The sequence below is a fragment of the Oreochromis niloticus genome, linkage group LG5, assembly GCF_001858045.2.
Source record: "Oreochromis niloticus isolate F11D_XX linkage group LG5, O_niloticus_UMD_NMBU, whole genome shotgun sequence".
In the NCBI taxonomy this organism is placed as follows: Eukaryota; Metazoa; Chordata; class Actinopteri; order Cichliformes; family Cichlidae; genus Oreochromis; species Oreochromis niloticus.
In genome coordinates this window covers 11,481,876-11,507,129 of record NC_031970.2, presented here as the reverse complement: position 1 = coordinate 11,507,129, position 25,254 = coordinate 11,481,876, and the positions used below count along the sequence as shown (strand labels likewise).

Below are 25,254 nucleotides of genomic sequence, written 5' to 3'. Positions count from 1 at the left end.
GTATGACTGCTCTAGCGTTGCTGAAGTGCTCTTTGGGCTGGTTTTCAGCTTTGCTGTCGGCTTTGTGTTAAAATTTGAACACTAGGAGAAAGAACTTGTGTTCATCCTCATTAGAAAAGGGATATGTGTCAGTGTTTGGGACAGCAGCCTTGGGATTTTGTTAAGTGGTAATGACAATGCATCTCATGGCTTATAAGGTAGTAACTTTAAAGTGATGCAATGAGTAGTGTAATTACTTTCTCCAGCCAATAATTAGGTAAAATAATTTACTTCTTTCAAATAAAATTAACGAGGATTTTGTAATTTTTTTTATAATGACTCCAAAAGTATCAGTGTGTTTTGAAACATACTGATGATAAGGATCCACGTACAATGAGGCTTTTAGTTTTAGTTTGTTTGCTTATTTTTCTGTAAGTCACACCAGCTTATAGCGACTTGTGTGGGGAGTGATTCATGGCCCCTAAGCTTACACAAGCCAATCAGATGGTACCTGCCCCGCCAGAGGTGCCAGACAAACAGACTGAAGACAAACAGCAAGTAAACAAGTTTTTGGTGAAACGAGATGCAAATCTTGTGAGGAAGAATTTTTTATGTTCAAGACAAAGACAACTCATTCAAACTGAAGATTTTCCTGTAATTCAGGATATGGCCATGCATATTGCTTTGAAAAGCACATTTTGCTGAAAATGCAGCTGTGTAAAATTTTTACTTTGTCTATTCACTTTACACACATCTCAGCAAGAAAGGAATGTTGCTCCAAATTTTCTATACTCCAAGGTGGCTCAGTGTCTTCAACATTTATTCAATGTTGTTCAAACAGTAAAAATGAGCGCTTCACTTAAGCCACCCATCAGGCTTTGATGCATCGTGCATCTGGTACAAGTTTGCAGAAGCATCCATCCTTAGACACAATTAGTGATCCAGTTGGTGTTCCAAAAGCACAGCTCATTAAAAAGAGGAGAAAAGTCGACGCATCATTTCATTAGTTCTTTTAGTGCTATTAGCATGTTTGCAGCATTTTTTTTTTAAACTGTATGGCTGTGCAAAAGTCACAGCCATACAGTTACAAGTACCAACATGTTCAATGACAGCTCATTTTCCCAACCCACTTGTTTAAACCTGGAGTAAGTGAGACATTTATTTGTTGTTTGGTCTAGCTGATTTAAGCCTTTCAGCTATACCAGCTTTAACAGGCCAAAGCATTTATTGAGCGTATTGACTGAATATAGCCCTTCACTGAAACCCTGTTAAATTTTGACCAATTTTCTTTTATTGTTACTCTTCCTCTGCTTGTCTGCAGGGTTGAGGACTCTCAGCAGTGGATTCAGAAAATCCTGAAATACTTGACGAATGAAGTTTACCATCCACTGTGTGGTGCAATCATCTTCAGCACAACACACTAATGTGCACATTTCTCTACCCTCATTTCTTTTTTGGATCTGCTTTCCAACCGTCTCAGTTTGTATAACAGCCTCATCTAATCAAAACGGGAACTTTTAACAGTAACAGTGGATATTCTGTGTCACGTGAATATTAGACATATGCGTTATTTCACACTTTGCCTACCATATGAGAAACACACCCATGTTTTGCAAAAAAAATATTCTTTACATTTCATAAAAGCTATCATTTAATTATACTGTTTTTGTTCTAGAATATATTTCAGCAATGGAAAATAGCTGCTTAGTGTTTTACAAACTTTAAATTCAAATTTTTTATTTTATTGTTATTTCTCCTGTGGGGTCAGTAAAGTTCTATTTTTCATGCATTATATTATGCTAATTCCTAATTTGATTAAAAAAAACAATTAACACTTTAAAAAACCCACACTTCTTTCTAGAGAAGTAGCATCAGTTCATTAAGAGCAGTCAGAGGATGCTGGATACAAATGCGAGGTTTACTCCCCTGTTGTTACAGAGGTAAGGCAAAGTGGGAGTTCACAGTAAAGGCCGTTGTGCACTGCGAAGGTCACACTTGGAGTATACAGTACAAACAGCGGATGAGTTAGTGCTCTGAATTCATGAACAGCCACTGTTTGCAAAGTGCAAACAGATGCCCATAATCCCAGTTTACAAAGATGCCTTTCTCTTGGACACTCTGTATAATGGAAAAGGTACAAAAACGGTATTAATGTCAGAGCAACTGTCAACAAAAGACATATCAGCTATTGCTTTCTTTTTTGCTTTGGAGACATTAACACAATAGAGAGTGGGCATATCTGAGGAGCATTTCTTAACACCCCCCCATCCCTCCATTTTTTTTTAACAGATTGGACTCACTGGTTCTTTCTTATTGCTTGAGGTAGTTGTCACACAGTAAATCAAAATGGGCCAGGCAGACAAATAAGCCAATGGTTACTGAAGCGATTATGTTGCTGTCACAGTCTAAAGGGTTTCTGTATTTGCCAGAGTCTGTGGGATTTTTTTTTTGTCTCATCTCTAATATAGGATTACCCCTTTGGCATGCAGAGCAAGTTTAACTAAACAGTTTAATGTTCTAGTGCCTGAGTATTACCACACAGCCACAGGGATCCTAGCTCAGATTTAAGAAATTAGGTGGCAAAATTGAATAAACCCCATACCCCAAAGGACTTTTATTGTGATATCAACAATCCAGGTGGCAGAAAGTAGAAGGTAATCTTACAGAGTATAACCACTGGAGACAGAATGTGGTGTATACATGTCAAATTGGCTGGTGTGCCTAAGGTTTAATGCTCATGCAATATGAAAAGCTCAGTGAGAGGATGTCAGGGACAGTTAAAGCTTATCAGATACATTATGTAAGGGTCTCTATGGACAGGAAGCCAATACTGCAGATGGAAAATCTACTCATGCTGAGCAAGATGGAGTGAGAACAATGTCATACTGTATTTTCCACAATTCGCTATTTAACTTAACATTCATTGTTTTCGTGTGTGGGTGATATAATTATCAGTATTTTTTTTTAGTAAATGTTCTAATACCATGTTCTCTTTTCACAAGCTAACAATGAAAATAAAATACGCCGTTACCAGAGCTCCACATTTTTTTTTTTATTTAAAAAAACATTGAATTTTTAATCTTTTTTGTCTGGATCGCAAATCAGGTGATATTTTGCTCAAGACTGAAATTTAGCGACATTGTTAGACAAACTGTGCAGAAAATTTTGCACTACATTTCTAGCAGATCAAAGTTTCGATTTCCAATAACTTCTGATTGAATTGGCACAAGAACTGGTGCTAAATGGGCTAAAGTTGTTCAAAACATTTTTTATGACTCAAACTAAGGCTATTACCCCCTGTACCTGGGCTGCACTACTTACTAGAACAAATGTTAAAATGGTAATATAAGAACACTGGGCGGGATGGATTCAATGGCAGGACGCAGAGGTCAAGTTTTGCGCATTTATTTACAGTGAAAACAACAGGGTGATATATACAGGTTGTGATGGGGGAAACAGAGGCTCCAGGGATCCAGGCAAAAGGGCCATCCAAGCAATCCAAACTCTCCTCACTCATTCAGCTCAGGTAGTCTCTCCAAGCACTCCAGGGAGGGAAAAATCCAGGGAAGGTCTGTAAAACGAAGGAAAGAACAATGAGATTAGTTGCAAGGGAAACACACTAGACTAAAGAGCCAGGGCTTTACTAACAGCATAGTTCAGCAATCCAGCAAAGAATGACTCTCAGCCACCACCTTAAGTACTGGCCTGCTGATGAGATCATCTGGAACAGGTGGTTGATTGCTGCAGGCATGTTCAGCCAGAGGCAGGAACCCATGATGAGTCCCGCCCATGAACACTGATATACACACAAGCATAGAGAAAGGAGAGGAAGACAGAGAGAAAACAAAGCCTGGAGCGGGCAGCTCAGGAGGACTGAGGGACCACGATAGGTAAACTTGTAGATCCTATCTGATAAACACGAGCACGAAAGCCACTATCAGCATGAGCACTTTAATTTCTAATATAAATCATGTCCCTCAATTTTGAGACATATACGCTTCCAGGGGAAATATTTCGAGCTGGCTTCAAACATCATTATTTACTTATTTTAACTGCCACTACAGGTATTAAACCATATCTTCAATTTAACCTAACTATTACCACATGGTCAGTGTAATTTCGATATGCTCTTCAAGTGGGATCCACACATGATTAACTTGGAATAAGATTAACTTGTTCCCAAGAAAAAGAGAATGGACTATTACCCTGCAGGTGGTTCTGGCTCGAAGACCTATGATTACCTGGAAGCAATTTTATGTTAGGTATCTTATCACTTGTTCATTGTGGTACAACTGCAGGTTGTAGACCTTTAACATTAATTTCCCCTGAAGTATAAATTCGCCATTTACACAAAGGCTTTTTTGTGCTTTAGCCCTATAATGGAAATAAGGAAACCTTACTCTATAACCAGAAAACCCAGTAATTTTGAGTTAACCAGTAATATGAGGAACATTTCCTTTTTGAGTCTGATGTGAATACTTCACATTAATTAAAAGGCTATTATTACATTACATCATATTTAAGTCAAAAAGAAAAAAAGAGTGATTTTGTTAACCTAACATCACAGGAAATAAATGAAGGAGAAACTATAAATACTGTTTATGGCATTTTCTATAATTTTCAGTACAACAGTATGTATGATATTAATTAATTCACTAAAGAAAGTCGAATCAAACTCACATCACTGTACCACAGACAGAAAACTAAATAAGCTCAGATAAACAAAACAAAATAAAATATATTACAATATGTAAATCTGAAATGCTAATATATTTACAACACATACACCGTCCTCAGCTCACTCAGTATGACTACCTTATTCATGTAGTAATTTATTCCCACTGGTTCTGTACATTAACCACACAAATTCTAGATTCCTTCTTCCACCCACCGAGCTGTCAACCTGTATTTCTGCTCTGCTACATATACCCATGATATGCATTATTGCAGAAACATTACTGTGGGGCTCCACTTATCTTAGACTGTCTGTCAGCATTGCTTTTTGCACATTATCACACTTTCCAGCCCCAGGAATTATGTCCGTGTTCTAAAATCTCCCTAATAGGTCCCTCATGTTGTTCACTATAATCCCATCATGTTAAGCTGTTTGGTTGTTATAGACTAATCATACCTTACTCTAAAACTATGATTGCTCTATACTTGAAGCTGTCTTAAAATGTATAGCGAAGTGACTGAATGTTCAGAGGATTATCTATATAGCGAAGTGCCAAGTGTATGTGTCTTTTTACTGCACCTATTTCTGTAAAAGATGTGTTGCCCATGTACTGTGATCACACATCGGTTTACTTGGAGTACATTTCCCTTGCAACTATGATATCAGGGTAGTACCATGTATATATATGTTTCACAGGACAAATAAAGAAATTCTGGTGCTGACAAATTGCCCAGCAGCTACACTGGGTGACAGGGCCTACAGTAAAGCCAGTTTTCCTTTGATGACTCACAGCATCCTTGAAAGTAGAAACTGTAACCTTGTTACTTTCCAGTATGCAAGTGCTGGATATATGCGGCAAGATTTATCTGTTTTCTTTTTTCCCTTCATCTCAAGGTTCATTCTTTGTGCACACTAATCATTCTTAAGTGACCTTACCTCAGACTTTCCTTGTTGATGCTTTTTTGGGTTCCAAGTGATAGTTAGTGAACTCAACCTTTCAGTCTTTTTGATGTTAAGGTACCTAATGAAAGCTATTCCACGCTGCTTCATAAAGTAAAGAAATGTGTTGGATATATAATAAATGAAATAAACAATATATGGAATACGTGGGAAATAGACTGTACATTTATCATATGATAAATGATGATGTACCATAGTTAGTTAGTTAAGCAATCATTGACACTGTTTTGTGCTAATTTGGGAGGAAGAATAGAGGCTTGAATCAAAGGACCAGCCGTATAAGCTATATCACTACTACTGGTTGTGGCCAAGCACACTGTAAAAAACAACTGACTGAAGTAACTGTTCACTAGCTTTTTTGTAAGGTGGACAGCTTCAAATTATATAACCATCCATCTGCACCTAAAATCAGTCTAGAATCACCAGTTAACTTAACAAGCAAGTCTTTGGACATACAGTCATCTAAAACCATATTAAAAAAAAAAGAAAAGTCAACTAATACATCTTTTGAAAAATTACTATTGGAGATATGATAGATTTTAACTGGAATATTACTTGTATAGATGGTGTCAAATGCACCAGTGTGAGGCGCATGTGCAGCAGATTCATGAGATCCCTAATCAAGTAACCTGTCTCAGGTGTGAAACTCACACAGCTGAGGGAGTGAAAAAGTTGACCTTTTTTAGTCAGACAGCACCTTCTCTACACGTATACATTTCTGTGAGATCTCACCACTCAGAAAAGTAAAAATGAACTACAATGATGAGGCACACCACTTAAGGGAGCGAAAGACGGAGCTGTTCAAGTCTTTTCAAGATGTAAGTGCCACCAAGCTAATAGATACGTTGACTCTTGCCTCACTAATACAGCTGGAGTTAACCACTGATTCTTTATTGGGTCCTGAAAACAAGCTTCGGCATTTCATATACAGCAACTGATTGAACTAAAATAAATGGTAAACGTGTCATTATTTGCTGTTTTTAAGTTAGATTTGATTTCTAAGCAGAATTATAGCTCCTAACAACTCAGATTTGCTTGGAAATCCCTCAAACAGCAGCTACCGAGTCTAACCATTCATCATTTATGGTCTGTTCTTTGATGTAAGTCCTTTTTGCTGAATGGGTGGTGGAGTAACAAACCATTTCCCCTTTAAGAAGGAGAGATGGTTGCTAAACCTATTGTACTGTGTATATATAGCAAATCCTACATTATAGAAACACTGCTAAATCTAACAAAGCAATTTTATTTCTGAAACTAAATCTCACATTTGAACAGGAAAGCGAGCCTAGAGTATAAAGTGGTGCCCTTGTAGAAACAAATATACACCAGTGCAGCATCTTCATAATTGGTCCTGTAACCTTGTTTTCCGTTATTTTTCAGCATCAAAGTGCCACATGATGCATTGGCTTGTTTGCGTTTTTCTGAAACTTTTGAGGTGAGCGTGGTCAAGGTTGCAGGACTTATTGTATCTGTTATCTAAAGTTCTCTTCATCTCAAGGTTCAACTTAGTATGTGCTAATAATGCTCCACTGACCTTTGCACTGTTTGTTGTTATAAATTTGATTTAAAAAGAAAACAAAAAGGTTGTATCTGTAGGTTTGATCGCTAAGATATTTGTGTATATGGAGAACAGATTTCTGCATCTTGTCCTTGTCACATGACCACATTAAATTATCATCCATGTTCTTGTACTCTTTACTGCTAATACGATTAATAGGAAGATCTGGGTTTTTTTCTATGTTTTAAAAGAAATAAACTGGAATATCTTTCTTGGTAATAAGAGGAAACATCTCTGATCCCTAAATATATAGCCAGAATTGTGCATAGTAAGGAGTACATGTGTCCGATGTATGCATATTTTACTGGAAAACTGCAGTTAGAAATCTGTATCTCAGTCATTGTCTGAAGAGTCCTCCCTCTCCATCGCTATGAACATAAAGATGCTGAGCATGCGTGGCTTGTATTTTACAGCAAATGTCTAATTTGCCAAGAAACAAGAGACCAGAATGTGAATGGCAGGAGGACTGAGGCTGGGAACCATCGGACACAGTGTGTGGAAGCTGGTAGGAAGCAGAAACAGACCTGGGTTTTGGCAGGTTTCAAGTGACAGAATTTGGATGCAGTCGGCTTTAGGCACAGTTGTTGATTTAGAAATAACAGGGTTGGCCCTCTTGGGTAACTCCTCTTCTCTTCCCACCTTTGGGCTCCATATGTGAAAATTGCATTGAGTGGGAATTGGTCAAAAAGCTGATTTTAGCCAAGTAGGGGTTCAGGTATGACAAATATCTAACAGATTGCTGTGACTGTTCAGACCTCTGTTTGCATGATAATAAGCTGGTACAGTAATAAATAAATACAAAGAAAGTGAGCATAGTAAAGTACTCGGTTTAGTCATAAAGCATTATCTAGCTCCTGTATGAAGGTATGAAATAATAGGTTGGACTCATTTTGGTTTTATGCTGGGACTTTCACTGTTGTGCTGTTGCCATTAACATTTATAGACATGTGAGGGTTATTTTTCAAAATACTTTTCACCCAGAGTTTTAATTATAAATGCTGTGCGTCTGACACTCAGTATCCTAATGGCATATTAGCCAAACAGACTTTCATTTTCATGGCAGAGCATGGGATTTTTTGACTGCACCTGTTCTGAAAATGTGCAAGTAATCAAAGCACATTCAAACATCCTTTTGATATCTGAGGTGGCTCTGAGGGCTTGGGAGCTGGTTCCCACAGGCAGAGTGCAGCACTTTTGAGCCCTAATGATGTAAACCAGTGGAAAAAGAGTAAGTCTGCAGTGGCATCAAGGCTTAATTGCTCTTGTACGTAAAGCCATTCTCCTGTTCTAGGACTTAATGAGAGAGATGCCAATGTGTTACAGTCAACTTGCCTCTTCATGTGTTACCGTGATGATAATTAGAATTCACTTGGATGTGTACTGGTTTGGAGTGGGCCCAAATCAAACCAACAGATCAATGTCTAAGCAGGCAGTGTTTGTGGTTATACTGGTTGCAGCAATGAAGCGTGAAGAGAGGAGAGCCTGTGGTGATGTAGGCAAAACATCAATTGCGTTGTCTTCCATAGCACATGCCTGCATGCACCTGCGCACCACTTGCATTTTTAAGTGCACTGGTCTCTGTTTTCTTCTATATACTCCATCAATGTGTGTGCATAGTACACAGAGCAGTGTATCAAGGACACGCTCTAATCTAGTTCCAGGGCTTTCTTACGATTTCTGTTTAGTCTTAGACAGATTTAGAACTCCATTAAAAATACAGAATATGTCTAGTTAAGCTAAACCGAGTTAGTCAAAACACACTGTTAACACGGTGAGAGGCGTTTCTGAAAAAGATCATTCTCTGCACCATTTGCTCTGGACTATCAGTTTCACTCAAACTGCTTATGATGATTGGGATTTTAAAAACATGGAAGTCTTAACCTGTAGGTCTTTCTAAAATGTTTTGTGTACTGGTGTCAAGGTGTACTTTAGTGTAAAAACCTTGTAATTAAATTATTAAAAGAAACACTAACATATGAAGAAAATCCTTTAATCATTACTGTTTGGGTCAAAATTTGAAATTGAACTGCAGTAAGAATACCCCAAATGTTGCACTTTCACCCTCAGATATGATCATTTTTTCCTAAAATGACCCCAAATACAAAAATGAAAACATTGTAGAATTTTGTGCTGTTGTGCAAGTACTTTAAATTTTTGATACATTGTACATTTTGTCCAAGTCGAGGAACACAAAACATCAAAAAAGAAATCAATTTATTTATGATTTATACTGAGATTGATTCTTAATCTAACTGATGTTAAAATGGGGATCAAAAGAGGGATTTGAGGGTCACAAGATTATAAAGACACATAAGCTGCCTTTTTAGTGAGTGTTGGAAACTCATATGAAAGTCCTGCACATTCAAGCTAGTCTGTGCTTTAAATGAACAAATAGTCAATCTTATAACTACATGGCAGCTCTGAGAATTTTTTTTTTTTTTCTTATCATGGATGTTTTGGCCAAAAATTAGTGTTATAAAAACAATTGGAAGCCTTTTAGTCATTAAACGATGCTTTGACTATATGCATAGGATTCTTTTTCTGCTTGTATCATCCTTTGTGTTATGAAGCATTTGGTTGAATCTGAGTATACAAACTGTATGAACATCCATGCTGTTGCTTCTGTTTGTGGCAGTGAAATCGCCGACAAATGCCAGTTACATTGGCAGTCACACTTGCCCTAGCCGCAACAGAAGCACCACATTCTTTTACAGATGAGGTGGTATGCTTCGGGTCATGAACTGTTCATTTTTCTTTCTCTCTACACTTTTGTTTATTCGTTACCTTGACAGAAGTTTACTTTTTTTAATTTGTCAGCTGTGCTCCTCATTTTTCTGTTTTAGATTTACCAGGAGTTTGCATCGTATAATGAAGTCCTGGGGTGTGTACTCGGGGTTAACCCTGGGTTTTCTTTCTTCTTATTGGGGCCCTGTCAGGGCCTGGGTCTGTGACCCAGCGTTTTGAATTTATTTGGTATTGTTGATCTCTTATGTTAAAATAATGTTTAGTTCGTGTGTTGTTCTTAAGATTGTAGTTGAGTTGGTTATTTTGACTTATGAGATAGTGTTAAGTTGTCTTAGTTGAATCTTAGTCTGGTTTATGTTTTAGGTCTCTGTGTTTATGGAGTCTTTTCGTGTCCTCTGTGTAGTCTGTCTTGTCCCTTACGTTAAACGTCTAAGTTATGCCCGTGCCATCGACTCCCTTTTCTGTTCCCAGTTACCTCTCCTTATGTTCCATCCGTCCCCAGTCTGTCACGTGTTTTATGTCTACATGTTCCATTGCCAAGCTCATGTTGCGTGTCTATGTCTCTCCATGTTTCCTGTGCTATTTTGAAAGGTCTAGTGTTTCTTTCTAGTGTTACTTTAAGTCACAGGATTATTTTCAAGCTTCGTCTTATTTTTACATTCCTCTATCAGCCATAATTAAAGACTTGCTTTTTCTGTCCCCCTCATGTTTTCCTGCACCTCAAACAAACTGGCTACTCTGCTGTAGCAGACCTATTGCTGCATAAAGAGTTGGGGGTCTAAATTTTAAAAAAAAAAAAAAATTTTCTAAATGCTTTCTAATTTTTTTTGTAACTCCCCAATGAGTGCCAGTTAAAAATTTTTATATATATATATCAATCGCTGTATGCAACTTGATTTCTTTATTTTTATCTGTAGTTATTATTTGTTTGCTGCAAGCAAATTTAGAACAACTATATTATCCTATAAGCATGACTATATAAACCTAAAGCTGGACACTTATTTGTAAATCGGTGGACTTTACATCAAATTCACACTTTGCCTAGTCTAAGCCTATATTTGAATTCTGTTTTGGTATATGTTCTTTGCTCTGTTAAACACCACTGATGCTGCAGCAGAAAGAATAGAAATTAAAAATGTTTTGTGCACACTTAAATGTTAATTTAATGGACTACTCATTACAGTCAATCATGATATTGATAAGTCTGTTAACTTCCACAGTCAGCATTTTTTGATGACTTTCCTTTCTGCCTTCAAACAGGCAGAACTTCATTAATTTAGTGGCACTTTTCAAGTCTTACTGACCAAAGCACTTACAGCACATGTGCATTTAGTGCTTTTAATACTAAACTACTGTGCATCGCTTTTCCTTTCACACACACACTCACACCCCTGATTTATCTGCAGCAGCTGTCTTACTTTCACTTTATATTCTAGGTATAACCTCTATATTTTCCCCATAGTAGGCTACATTTTTATTTTCCTTTGTAAAATAAAACAGAGTTATTTAACCATAATTGTGATTAGTCAGATGCTGACAACGTCACACCTTTCGTATTAATGTGCAGGGAAATAATGACTTAACTCATCAAGTTGATAGCTTCGTACCACCTCATAGTACAGGCTTCTTGTCATGAGTCTTTTACTGACAACACTATGGTTTTATTTTCTTTTAAGCCTCATTCACTCCTTTGCAGCGTCAACCTCATACTGACAGCCAAATCCACCTGCAACTTAATGGCAACTGTCAGCTTAGTCACCTAAGCACTAAATAATAGTGTAAACCTACTGAAATTAAAGCAGAAACTTTTTCTTATTATAGAAAATGACATTAAAGCTATTTTTCTCCATGTCCTGTTTAGGTTATTGTTTCTTGTGAGTCTCAAATGAAATGGTATTTGAATGACTACAGACTGTTATTGTTGCTCTGCACCTATCATCACCTGAACCCGCAACTGAAATAATTGGGTATGACTACACTTGGTGGTAGTCCATGACCCAAAGGTACAGGCGCAATTTTCCCATTTCATTGCGAACACATAATAATTATGTTTATCTGATCACTCATAGAGCATCAGCGCAGAAACAAAGCATTTGTGATCATTTATCCTTTCGAATGTCAGCCGTTACAGTGCAGCTGTTAACACTGAAGTGTTTTCCTGTCTCAGCTCTCTGCAGATTGGTATGAACCCTCTCCATCTGACGATGTACTGTCAAAATACAGTCACATCACTGATGTGCTTCGTGGATTTACACTTGAGAATTTATCACCTGACTAGCTAGCTTTGCATTATTCATTGAGCAGGGAGAGTGAGACTACAATCTGAATGCAGACGGCGTTGTATTCACACTCAGCCATATGACAGCATTCCCTTCACAATGCCCTTGTTAAAACTCTGCTTTGGGTAACAGGAGGCAAAGACAACCCATAGCCTCATTACAATCCTAGCTGCATTTGTTGAACACTAACAGTGGAGGGGAAAAAAATATGAACTGTCATTTTAAATCCCTTTGCAAGAGCTTCCGTTCGTTTACAAGAAGTGGAGTCACTCCAAGTGAACACCCATTGGATCCTTGAAAACTTGTTCCACAGCAACAACAAAACGTAAACTACATTTTTATGTTCAAAAACAACGAAAAATTACTGCACCACATTTCCTGTGTACCGTATGTTAGTCTGAGCTTGTACTAGAAAGAGGCAGATTCCACTGCTCAGGACACCTTTCATGTAACAAACACAAATTCTACTTCTTTATCTCAGTGTTGGGATTCTATATTTTTTCCAACTATGCAATATAATTGTCATGTAAGCTCATTTGTAACACCAATACTTACAATTTATTTTACTATGCAAAATTAAAACTTTGTCTATAAATATGCAATTTCAGACGTATAGTATACGTATACAGCTGCTTGAAAAATAATCATATTTCTTCATGTGTAGATGAGTTACATGTCTTATGTCTTTATGTGTATTATTGTATGTTTTCAAATAAATGATTCTTAAAATTTAATTTCTTTTGCTTAAAACTGATATTTATTTCCATTAATTCCTTGCATTTCATTTTTTAAAGTATTTAACGTGTGTTCTTTTTCTTGGATCTCTCAGCCAGTGTAATATTTTGCTGTAAGATGGCAACAAAATCTAATACAGTCTATCATTCCTGGCCATGTGGTTCACATGATAGATTATTGCAGTGCAATTTTAACAGATATAGAAATACAGTCTAGCCCTCTGATCTTCAACTGCTTGCTGACAAATGGATAAAAACCATAACATACACAATTAAAGCTATTATACAAAGCAATTCATCAAGTTTTATCAGCAGTGACAGTCTGTGTAATGAGTGGCTGGCAGAACTGATCTTGTCTGAATAACTGCCTTGTTATACCTTACCAATATTCCCAGGGGATTAGGGGTTTTAGCCCTGTATACATCAATGAAGTATCAGCAGTCTAGAGCAGTCTTGTTAAAATATAATTGGCTATTCTTGTAAGCTCTATTCATACACTCTCTTACCATTAAAGTACCAACTGCCCTCCCAGAATACCTGACATACTAACCTTTTCACAGTTGTCTCTAAATGGCAAAGTTAAAAAAAAGAAGAGTAACAGAGCAATCTACCTCTGGGCCCAATTTATATGTATATTGTACCAAACAGATGCCTGTAACCAACAGAGCTCTCTTAGGCCATGATTTATTTAGACTGGTTTAAACATTAGGGATGTAATTTTGTGCTAACTAAAATGGCATTTATTGACTATGCAGCTTATTTAATTACAAGAAACCTACTCTAAACCAATCCAACTGTCCCTCACAATTATAGTTTTCCCCTCTTAACGCTACAGTGCTTAGGAAGGACTAATCAGTGCAGTCATTGTCAGAGTTCTGTAGATATAATCCCTTTAATTTGTGTTGTTGTATAATGCTATTCATCGCCATCATTATCATGCTAAAATGTTGCCAGGGAAGGATCGTCATAGTCTGTATCTGGTCTATATTAGCTGAACCGACCACTGACTACTGTTAAGAACACACGCAGTTTCAGTCAGGCTAAGAGAAGATCAGCAGATTGTTCTTTTCTTTTGTTGGATCATTATGACAGCTGTGGTCCCAGGCTGTTCGTAGCAAGTCTGACTGACAGGCTCAGTGCTGTGGAGCTGACAGGCTTAGCACGTCCATTGGCAGATACAGATGTCACATGCACCACAGGTCCATCTTGCAGCTGGGAATAGAGTACAGGGCAGCCATTACCAAAGGGCCAGAGAACACACAGGGCAGCTTTACAAAGATACCCAGTGACTTGAAGGCTGAACACATCTTTTTTTTTTTTAGTTGCCATGTGAGTCACAATTGAATGAAAAGATTCAAAGTTTAAACTGTGCTGTTTGTTGATGAAAAGCATATTTGGATGATTGCATGCTAAATAAACCCCACACCTATTAGATGCTAGGCATGTCAAATATCCTCCCACAACAACCTTTACAAATGCCAGAAATGAATAAAGATGGGTCTTCTCCAAGGATGGCTCAGCAACTATACAGCATGTAAAAAGAAGTTGTAAAAGCTGCTCAGTTTAACTGACTTATGTGACCTAATTGGATGTGACAAAGTTCAGCATCTCTTGGGGATAGGATTAAGAACACATTGTGGAATGCAGCCTGTTCGGACAAAATCGATTATGACACTAATCCTTGATGAATAATGAGTATGATCATTTATCAGAGACGCCGCCGGGGAAAGTCCATTGTATGATGATAAAATGATGCTTGGAGGGGAAATTTGAAATGGTCCATTTACTAATACATGGTGGTAATGATAGAAACCTTCTCTGTGAGGATAATGTGCAGTGCCCTAAAGCACCAGCTTAAGACCTTTTCAACCCACGGGTGAAAAGGCCAATTGAGAAAACCAATTTAACTAATACAGTTGAATCTGTGTGAAATACCTGATGCAAAATACTCAGTGACACAGGTAAGTTGCCTGCTCCTCTGGGAGGATATAAACTCACTTCCCTCAAGCTGCAGTGCTTAAATAATTTAACACATAAAAGACTACGTGAGGGATGTGTTGACTGAAAATCAATTGGATGTCCACAGTCTCATATGTCTCTTTCGCAGTGTTGGCACTAGCACTTCTTTAAAAGGTGCAATAGGTTTTCCCTGCAGGGGCTCTACTCAGAAAGTACTTCAGGAATCCAGCACATAGCAACAGTGCTTCCTTACAAAATTTAAGAGACAGGTCACTGAAGCTATGACTTTCAGTTATACCAGTCTTTAAAATTTTAACCTTGACTGTGAAAAACAGAGGAAACAAAGGGACTACTCTGAGCCTTATCATGAACCAGTAGTGAACAAAAAATTCACAAAGCGAGCCCAAAACTTTTGTTTTGTATAATGTTCAGTAATCTTGTTGGATTGTAATTATGGAAGAGGAGTTCATTTGAGAACAATGCTATTTTGGAATAATCCCTTCAGACACTACCACAGACTCATTATAATCCTAAAAGTCATAGAGGCTTTGCAGTTGGGACACAAAACTCCAAGCAAAACAGACTGAAGTAGCCGCACATTCTTAACTCAGACACACTGGTGCTGCTCAGTTTCTTGATGAAGGTGGTTTGTATTCCCAGTAGGTAGAAATATTCTCAGTATTATCCATGTGTTTTCCCTCCTTGTGTCAACCTTGCCCAAACCCGCAGGAAGATCTTTATTATTGGTTAATTTGTTATCAAAGTCTCATAAAAAATCACAAGGAGCTCTTTCAAATGCACAGTAATGTCTATTTTGTGTCATTTATGACCCCTAATTTCTTTGCTTTCAAGGCGAAATATTTTCTTGGAAACTGAAGAAGTAGAGAATGAAAGAAGTGTCAGGCTTGCAGAGGATGAACAGTATGTGAAAGTCAGATTTTAAAATAAAATCTAGCAAAGACCTGACACAGAACCTGAGAAATGTATCTGACCCTTTTGTTTATTAATCTAAAGTTCACTGAAGAAGCATCATAAATGGTCTTTGTTCAAGGGAGGCTGCAAAGAAGCCATTCTTAAGGATAGGAAATGGGGAAAAAAGATTAAAGTATGCCAAATTATACAAGAACTGGATTGATATTAAGTAGCAGTGGTATGGAGTGATTAATCCACCATACAATACTACAGTTTTTTTTTTTTTTTTTTTTTTTTTTTTTTGGCATGACTGATCCCAAACACTCAGAATGAGGAAACATCATAACTGGATAGGGGGAAAAAAAAACAGTCACAGTTAGTAATGATCAGTCATGGATTGGCCTCCCCAGAGCCCAGACGTCTACTGAGCTTTGAATGTCCTTCAAGAAGTATGAAGAAGTATTCTTGAAAACAACTTAAATTACCAAAATTTGCTAAAATCTATCTAAGCGAGTTGAGGCTGTGTTGAAGAAAAAGCGTGGGCATACTAAATATTGACTTCCAAGCTTGCCAGAAATGTACAAACTTTGTTTTTGCCTGATATACTTTATTTCTATGTGCACGTTTCGATGCCTCTCTACAGCGATTTTCCCTTTTTCTATCAATATATAAAGAACTGAGGGGTAGCTCAAGACTTGCAAGTGCTGTACATCATAAAATGCTTTCAGTGTTTTCTCTGCTCAAAATTCTATCACCCCCGTTTTTCTTTGTTTGCAAATATTTATACCTGAATAGAATTTCAAGAAGTCAAAACTCCAACACTACTTACACAGTACTGTATACATGTATAGCAATAGTTTTGTTTTGTCTTAAAAAAATGCATTACAGGTGACATGACAAGAAGGAATCATTTGTAAAACCAGCAAGAGCCTAGTTCAGCCAGCAGGGCATTTATTTATAAATTCCCTCCATATCAAGGCTTTCTATTTGTCTCAGCACCGCCCGAGTCCACGGCTTGTTCAACATGCACCTATAAGAATTTTAGGGAGTTCTGACGCAGATAATCAATCATGTGTTTGAGATTCAGTAATATTTCTGTGGTATGTTGTTTGAGGGTCCTGTAAAATATGGCAATGTGCTATGCTACATTGCCATATTTTACAGGACTTTGTCATCCTTCCTTCCCAAGAAAATCACACTTGCCACCAACATTTCAACATATGTGGTGCAAGTGCAATGAAGGGTTGGTGTTTCAGTTTGCCTGAACGTGTGTCAATGTGATTAAAAAGTTGAAAAAATAAACATGTGAACACAAATAAAACAAACATCCAAAGCTCTAAAAACTGATTTAAAAATATATTTAGGTGCCCCTGAAATTGTAAAGTAAAATAAATAAATGGACATCTCTTCATTTAACCTGTAAAGAATGTTAGATTTAGCTGACAAGCAGGTGTTTAGTTATTGTGGTGTGTTTGGTTATTAGACCAAAAATAAGACCTGGTTTATTCTATATCTTGGAAACTGTCATGGAAAAATAACATGGAAATGAAGTAGGGCCTTTCCTTTGTTTTTCTCCATCTTTTTCTGCACTCAACATAGAAGCATCATGGATACAGCAGCGTTTGCTAGATGACTCAATTTGTAATAGCGCCAAAGCTGAATTCTTGATTTATGAACAGTCAGGGATCTACAAGAGGCTATTAAATATAGGGAACGAGGAGGAGTGAGGTGTATGAATGTAAATTAAAATGCAGGATTTTCCTAGGCAGTGCTGAGAACCTGTGCAAAGATGGTTTTGGTATGAGAAGTATTTGAAGTTTATACCATACATGGATGATTACAAAGTCATTTTTTGTATAGAATTTCTAGTGTGACCATCTTGCAGTACAGTCAAAGTGTATTGATGGTGACAGCATAAATTAAGACAATCATTCATGCAGCACCCGATATGTAAATGTCTGCTGTGTGTGTGTGTGTGTGTGTGTGTGTGTGTGTGTGTGTGTGTACACTGATTATATAAGTGTGTGAGTCAAAGTGAATGAAAGGCAGGCTTATGCTGGTGGGGAACTGTGTGCGTTTATGAAATACATCCAAGCTCAACCTGAGTTTGTTGATTCAACTCCACGAGTTTGGACAGAGACATTTCACAGAGCATAATTCTGCTTTGCAAAGCCACCAAAACTCAGCGAGGCATACTTTCAGGGCCCTGAAAGTTCCACAACGTCAAACGCGCTGATCCAAGCATTTCCATCTCAACAATGGTTGTAGTAATTTAAATGATCTGACAGGTACATCCTCTCTCTTGACAGACGCAAGTTATTACAAAGAGTTTGTGATTCACATATGGGCTGAGCTGAGGCTATACCAAGTACAGAAGCACAATCCCTCTCATTCACGTATTCCCTTGGATATATACTTTTAGACCCAATTTAAATCTGGTGCTTGTAAGGGGACATACGATAAAACAGATGCTTAAACAAACAGCTGCTTCTTGGTTTTCACCAGCTGCTTAGTAAAAATGCCATAATGGCCTAAGCAGTCACATGCCGTACTGTGTTTTTCAGTTTAGAATTTGGTGTCAAAATGTATGAAGTGAAGAGAAACTTTTTTTTTTTCTACTAACACCACCACAATTTTTGTGGTACTGCTTACTACAAGATTTCATGGAGCTCAGAGGTAAAATTGAAAACAAGCAAATCAGTCACGATATTTGTAGGAACTTTTCTGATATAAGCCTTTAAATATCCTAGTCTAGCAGCTCAATCCAGTATCACGGCAAAATGTGTAATAGAAATGCTGGCCCACCTCCTTGTGCTGTTTCTCCAAGTTACTGCAACTTCTGCATGTGTGTCTATTTCACTTTTTAGAGAGGCAAAGCTTGAAATGGACACGGTGGACCAGCGTGTCTATTAGACGCTTTGCTGTGATATCGGTTTGAGCAGCTACGGTGTAGAGGTAGCAGTGGTGGCCCTTCCGTATTCTCATCAGCATCAGATATACCTTTTTATGAACAGAACAGTGGATGCCACAAAACTAACAAAGTACACGCCAGTGCATCTGCAACCAAAGTTGGCAGTCAGTCTATGCAATATTGTATATCCATGGCCACAGGGGTATAAAATCAAGCGTCTAGGTGTTCAGACTGGTTTTACAAATATTTGTGAAAGAATGAGTCACTCTCAGGAGCTCAGTGAATTCCAGTGTGATATGTGATAAGATGCCACCTGTAAACAAATCCAGTTGTGAAAAGAAAAAAAAAAAAGTGGAAGCGATTGGGAATGACAGAAACTCAGCCATGAGGTGGTAGGCAACATAAAATCACAGAGTGGTGTTAGATGATGCTGAGGTGCAGTGTGTGCAGAGGTTGCTAACTTTCTGTAGAGTGTGTTGCTATAGACTTCCAAACTTCATGTGGCCTTCAGATTAGCTCAAGACCGGCGTGTAGAGAGCTTTGTGGAATGGGGCTTCCATGGTTGAGCAGTCTTACATCACCAAGCTCAAAGTGTTGGATGCAGTGATGTAAAGCATGCAACCATTGGACTCTAGAGCAGTGGAGACGTCCTCAAATCGTGTCTCTGTGTGGCAATGCAATGAAGGAGTCTGGTTTGCCGGTTTCCAGGAGAACAGTACTTGTCTGATTGTTTCAAGTATAAAGTTTGGTGTTGGCGGGATTATGGTATGGGGTTGTTTTTCAGGAGTTGAGCTCGGAACCATATTTCCAGTGAAAGAAACTCAACATTTGTCGAGGGGCCAACTTGACATTTTAGACCATTTCATGCTCCCAACTTTGTGGGAACAGTTTTGGGCTGGCCCCTTCTTGTTCCTACATGACTGCGCACCAGTACACAAAACAAAGTCCATAAAGGCATGAGCCTGTTTGGTGTGGAAGGACTTCACTGGGTTGCACAGAGTGCTGACCAAGGTTATTATCGTTAACGAAAACTAACGAAATAACGAAAACTAGAAGTGAAAAAACATTTTCGTTAACGGAAATAAAAATAAAAACAAAAAAAGGAAAACTAACTAAAACTGTAATGAGTGTTCACAAAACTAACTAAAATTAACTGAATTTATTGCAAAAATGCGTTTAGTTTTCGTTGATGTTTGCGTGTCATACAATAGTCAAGGGTGAAAATGAAGTTTTAGTTTCCAGGTTTTTTTTCTTGCTGTGTCTCATTATGCCAGCAGGTGGCAGTACGTTAGTCGAGTCGTCTGTGTCGCTGCTCCGTCCACGCGCAGAATCACGTCAGGAAAAGTCTGGAGAAAGCGCCAGCTTCCAATTTGGGATTACTTTGAATATGACTGTGTTTTGGATAAAGCAAGTGTCTTGTAGTGGAAAGAGACAAATTATGAGGGACATTTCTAAAGGGAAAAAAAATCCCACAATCCTTAAAGTGCACTTGAAAAGCTCACACAAGAAGGCTAACCTAGCTTACCTGGAGAAGGTAAGGGAGCACGCCCAACCCTCATCCCCAGAAACAGAAGCTAATCTTAGGCAAGGCAGCGTGATGCATCCCGAGACAACAGGACTGGGATATCTACATAACGGTGTGAGTCAATTGCCTTAACACCCGGTACTGCAAGAGTTAATAGTCTCATTGGGGCCAAGATATACATTTTATAGTTGCCTGGTATCAATGGTTGTTCATCTGCCTTTATTTATTTATTTATTTATTTATTTAAAGAACCCATAGGTGGGAACGTGAGTTGTCTGTCTCTGCGTGTTAGCCCTGCGACAGACAGGCGACCTGTCCAGGGTGCAGGGTATGGTAGCTGGAATAGCAACATACCCAAGGATAAGCAGAAGAGAATGACTGATATGATGAAACTGGAATTTTGTTACACTTTATTGCAAACACAACTAAAACTATAACTGAAACTAATCAAAACTAAACTGAAACTAAGGATTTTCCAAAAAATAAAAACTAAACTAGCAAACAATTGGTAAAAACTAATTAAAACTACTATAAAATTGAAAATCTGAAGTCAAAACGAAATAAAAATAAAAACTAATGAAAATTGCAAAACTATTAAAACCCTGGTGCTGACCTCAACCTGACAGAACATCTTTGGGAAGAATTAGAACAGATACTGTGAGCCAGACCTTCTCTTCCAACATCAGTGTCTGACCTCACAAACGCACTGTCAAAAAATCCCATAAACAATCCTAAACCTTCTGAAAACCTTTCCTTGGAGAGTTGAAGCTCTTATCGCTGCAAAGGCTGGGCTAACATCATATTAAACCCTGTGGATTAAGAATGGGATGTCACTCAGGTTCATGTGTGTGAAGGCAGACGAGCAGTTACTTTTATAGATGTAGACTATATAATTAAATGTGGTTAATTGTACATACAGGCAGGTTTTGAGTTATAATTTGAGTGGAGATAAATAATACACCAGATGTGTTCTTTCTGTGTGTGACAGAGAGACTGGGTATTACAAGAGCCACAACTGTCACCTATGCTAAGACTTGTGGACCACCATATCACTCAATACACCCTAAACACAACTAGAATGCAGATGTTCAATTGTACTGTTTTCATAGCATCTCAAATCTTAAATCCTATCTCAGCATGCACTGGTTCTCACATAACCCAAAGCCTGCTAAAGCATCCAGAACAAAAAGGTGAAAGCCAACATACATTTCCAAGTTGTCAAAATGTTGATGTGCTTAGCCAATGAGTTTTCAGCACATCTCTGTTGGCCATGAAGATGTTTGCTTTAGTGAATGGTAATTTTGAGGCTCTTAACATTAATACCTCCATAGTGGAATGTGTTAAGTTAGCAGGGCTCTTGACCTAGTACCCACATCCATTACAGTAGCTTTCAAGAATGAATAATCTGTCATTCAGGTTAAACTGAAGGAATGTATTTGACAGTGATTCTACCACTCAGCATTATTGACCTGTGCCTCCCACACAGTACATAAAGGTCAGCATAATGTCTCAAAAAATAGTGGAGAACAGAGAACCGCTTAGCTTAAGGCTCGCTGTGGAGACCTCATGTAGTCTTTCAGAGACATGACAAGATGGGGTTGAAGGTCAAAATGCTATTTTAGTGTGGCATTTTCTCTTGGCCCCGATGTCTCAGGGAAGCACAGGCCAAAGAAGCTGCCAGGAACCAGCCATTTTTACTAACCAATGTTTAAAGGCTTGAAACCTTCTTACAATCTTGCTGATATGGTGAGATGTTTCTTGAGGGTTTGTTTCAACTGGCAGTTTTCTTAATTTAGTCAAATTATGTGGTCTTGATATTTTGACCCAATAGCATAAAAATCTTGTTACTAAACATAACTGACTTGTTTCTTTCTCTTTATTACAGCAGCAGGATTTGGTTGCTGTCATCAACCAGCTGTGAGGAAAGAAACCTAACGTGCGGAATGACAGTAAATTGGAAAAAACCCAACAACTTTAGCAGCCTGAAACTATCGTAGAAATCCTTTTTCTTATATCAGCTGTCTTAAAAACATAACAAAGACCCGTACTTCATTTCTTATCAGGGTAGATTGCCATTAGGCTGCAGACCTAACTGCAGAGCAAGTTATTTTCAAAACTATTGACCAAGATCACCAGGACCAAGGAAGAGATGGCCTAGTTTTGGCCTCTCATGGTAAGCTTTAAATAGCTTTAGTTTTTTTTTTCTTTTTAATATAGCACTTTTCTAGTTTCATCAACTCAAAAAGCACACACACACATTTGTGCATTGTTTTTCCTGTCACACACGCTCTCATTCTGCTTTAGCTGCAGCAGCTGTGTTGTAGTGAACCTGTATTTTATTTTTAAGCTCTGTGTTTTTTTTTGCATTTAAGATTCGTCCCTAAGGTTGCAGTTGATCTGTTTGTGTGTTGTTGTTGTTGTTGTTGTTGTTTTTTAATTGGTCATATGTGACCAGCAATGATTTGTGTATGCCCTTATAACTAACTCAGGAATATGTAAACATCACTAATGCTTAATGCTCTAAAAAACGTAACGCTGTTTCTAAGTGGTTGATAGTAGAATAGCTTCAGCCACATAGAAATCATCAGTAGTTTCATGGGTTTATAGCATTCTGTAAGTCCTTAGAAAGAGTATAGTTAAATGTCTAAAATTCTTGAATGAAGGTATTAAGTGCTGTAAGGCTAGGTAGGTCCATTGTAGCTGAGGAAAGTGGTGATCTCGGTGATTCACACATGAACTGATGCTCCAGTAATTAATTCTTCATTCTGTCACTGCTGAATACAGATTATTATCCCCAGAACAAAAATGTAGGGTACTGCCTTTGAGCAGTAACCAATCTCTTCCCAGTGCAACATGTTTGATGGAAGTGGCACTTCGGAGTGTTGACACATGATGCATCGGTGATGATTTCACAGAACACATGTGAAAACCATTTACTCAGTAGTGTCTCAGCGTTGGAGTATGTGAAAAGAAGTGGATGAAGAAGAGAATTGAATGAAAAAGTAATGGACATGTGTACGCTGAGTACATGTGCTACTATATAAGAACGTTCCACACAGTGCCTTGAAGATCTTTGTCAGTTCCAATGCATTCAGTCCTGCATGTGACCATTTTAGAACATACTTGTGGCTACAATATAGCAATGCACACTTTTTTAAATTTTTTTGTTTTTACATATAACCAGGGATTTGACATTATAAAAGCTCTAATTTGTGAATGGTTTATGGTATACTGGAAATATTAACTATTAAACTTGTTCCAGTGGAGATGAACCATATGGGCTTTCTAAGAGGCAGGGGCATGAAAAAATTAGACTGTTCTTTTGTGGAGTTAAGTCAGATGGTCATTTTAAACAATGTAAAAATAAACTCTTTTTTTCATTCAGTTTACAAGACTGTTAAGTTGGAAGAGTGAAAACATACATTAGTTGAAATTAGTCATACTAATGATGTCATAACACTATACAGTGTTTATACAATGCTCCTGATAAACGTGTAGCTGAATAATGTGCCCGAAAATCAAAACACTGACCCCTTTCTCTCCCAAACAGCCAAAATTAGATCCAGAGAACAGAACATTTAAAGACTTTACAGATGGAAAGTAGAAAACGGAGAGTCTGATCATGATCCAAAGAAAAATCCCCAAATGAGATGTGGGTTTAAATGTGAGATCCTAATATAATTCATGCTCTGACAGAAGCTTTATGGTAAAATGCATGAAAAGAAGAAATAAATTCTCGTCCCAGCTTGCCAGTTCTGGAACATACTTTCATAAAATTACCATCCTTTTAAGCCTTTTAGCATTTTTATTTCATTTTTACCTCTACTAACTTTAAATTTTTTTATTTTTCATTTTCTTTTAATGCTTAATTTAACATTTAACTAAGTAACAATAGTCAAAGAAGTTGGAGAACACTGGCTCATTATTATGCCTCTAATATTTGTCTCTAATCAACTGTTCTAAATGACCAAACACTTGGTGCCAATGGGAAGGAAAAGGTCCCTTTTAACAGGAAGAATCTTCAAGTAAAATCGGGAATTGCAAAAGTAGTGTATAAACACCTGGGAAGTGAAAGGTTAGGAGAAGAGAGGTTGGAGGATGGATCATGGGAGGTCACCCAACAGCTGAGCCTTTAGCAGGATGAATGGTTTTGGATCACCTGATCAAGCTCTAACTACAAATTTCATTAAAAGAAAGAAGGAAAGAAACCAAGAAAGCTCTAGGCATAATCTTAAAGCTTTCTTTAAAAACATTTGTTTCCCTAATCCAAACTGGGTGTTGGTTACACAGTAGGGACCTGAAAGGCTTTGCTTCCCATCCTACTTCTGGAAACCCTATGAACCACAAATAAGCCTACAGTTCAACAGTAAAGTGCTCTATTAGAATTATGTAGTCATTAAATTCTGGATTTAACAGGGAACCAAAGAAGAGAAGCAAATATGGTAGAAATGTGGTTTAGCTAGTAACTCCTCAAACCTCAAAGTAACTTTCAGCAACTCTGAAAGGATGTTTCTAGTCTTAACAACATTACACTGATAAAAGAAAGCAGTCCTACATATTTATTTAAAGCGCATGGTGTAGGACATTGTGACCCAAAGGTTCATCACAGTGTTACTTGAGGCCAAGGTAATGCCATCTAGAGGAAGTATCTTGTTACATCATATTTCTAAGATTTTTAGGGCCAAGTACATTAAGCTCAGTTTTTTTCAGAATTTAGTAGATAATAAATGCAAGACATCAAGGCCTTCATATCTTTAAGACATGCCTGTATTTTAATTAATAGATTAATGTCATCTGGCTTCATAGATAAATATAGCAATGAAAATTTTGATTTCAGAACCCTGACGAACTAACTTGTGTGTGGAAAAGACTCTCAATTTACATGCACAATCTGAATCTATCAGGAAATCATTCAAACCAGTGCAGGGCAATTGCTTTAATACCAAGCATGTATTCAAGTTACCGTGGTAAAGTGTTGATTAGTAAAATATTGTGATCAACAGCTTTGCATGGTGCA

General features: G+C 37.7%; 2 long non-coding RNA genes across 2 annotated transcripts; one reads left to right on the top strand and one right to left on the bottom strand.

Annotated features, from left to right (window-relative positions):
- Positions 1-3,368: 3,368 nt before the first annotated feature.
- LOC109202146 (uncharacterized) lies at positions 3,369-3,677 on the bottom strand. Its single transcript, XR_002062069.1, has 2 exons — positions 3,628-3,677; positions 3,369-3,550 (listed from the first exon to the last, which is right to left on the bottom strand). It is a non-coding gene; the product is annotated as an uncharacterized LOC109202146 (long non-coding RNA).
- A 2,635-nt stretch (positions 3,678-6,312) lies between these two features.
- Positions 6,313-23,835, top strand: LOC102078405 (uncharacterized). Its single transcript, XR_269252.4, has 3 exons — positions 6,313-6,432; positions 22,123-22,410; positions 23,022-23,835. It is a non-coding gene; the product is annotated as an uncharacterized LOC102078405 (long non-coding RNA).
- Positions 23,836-25,254: the final 1,419 nt, after the last annotated feature.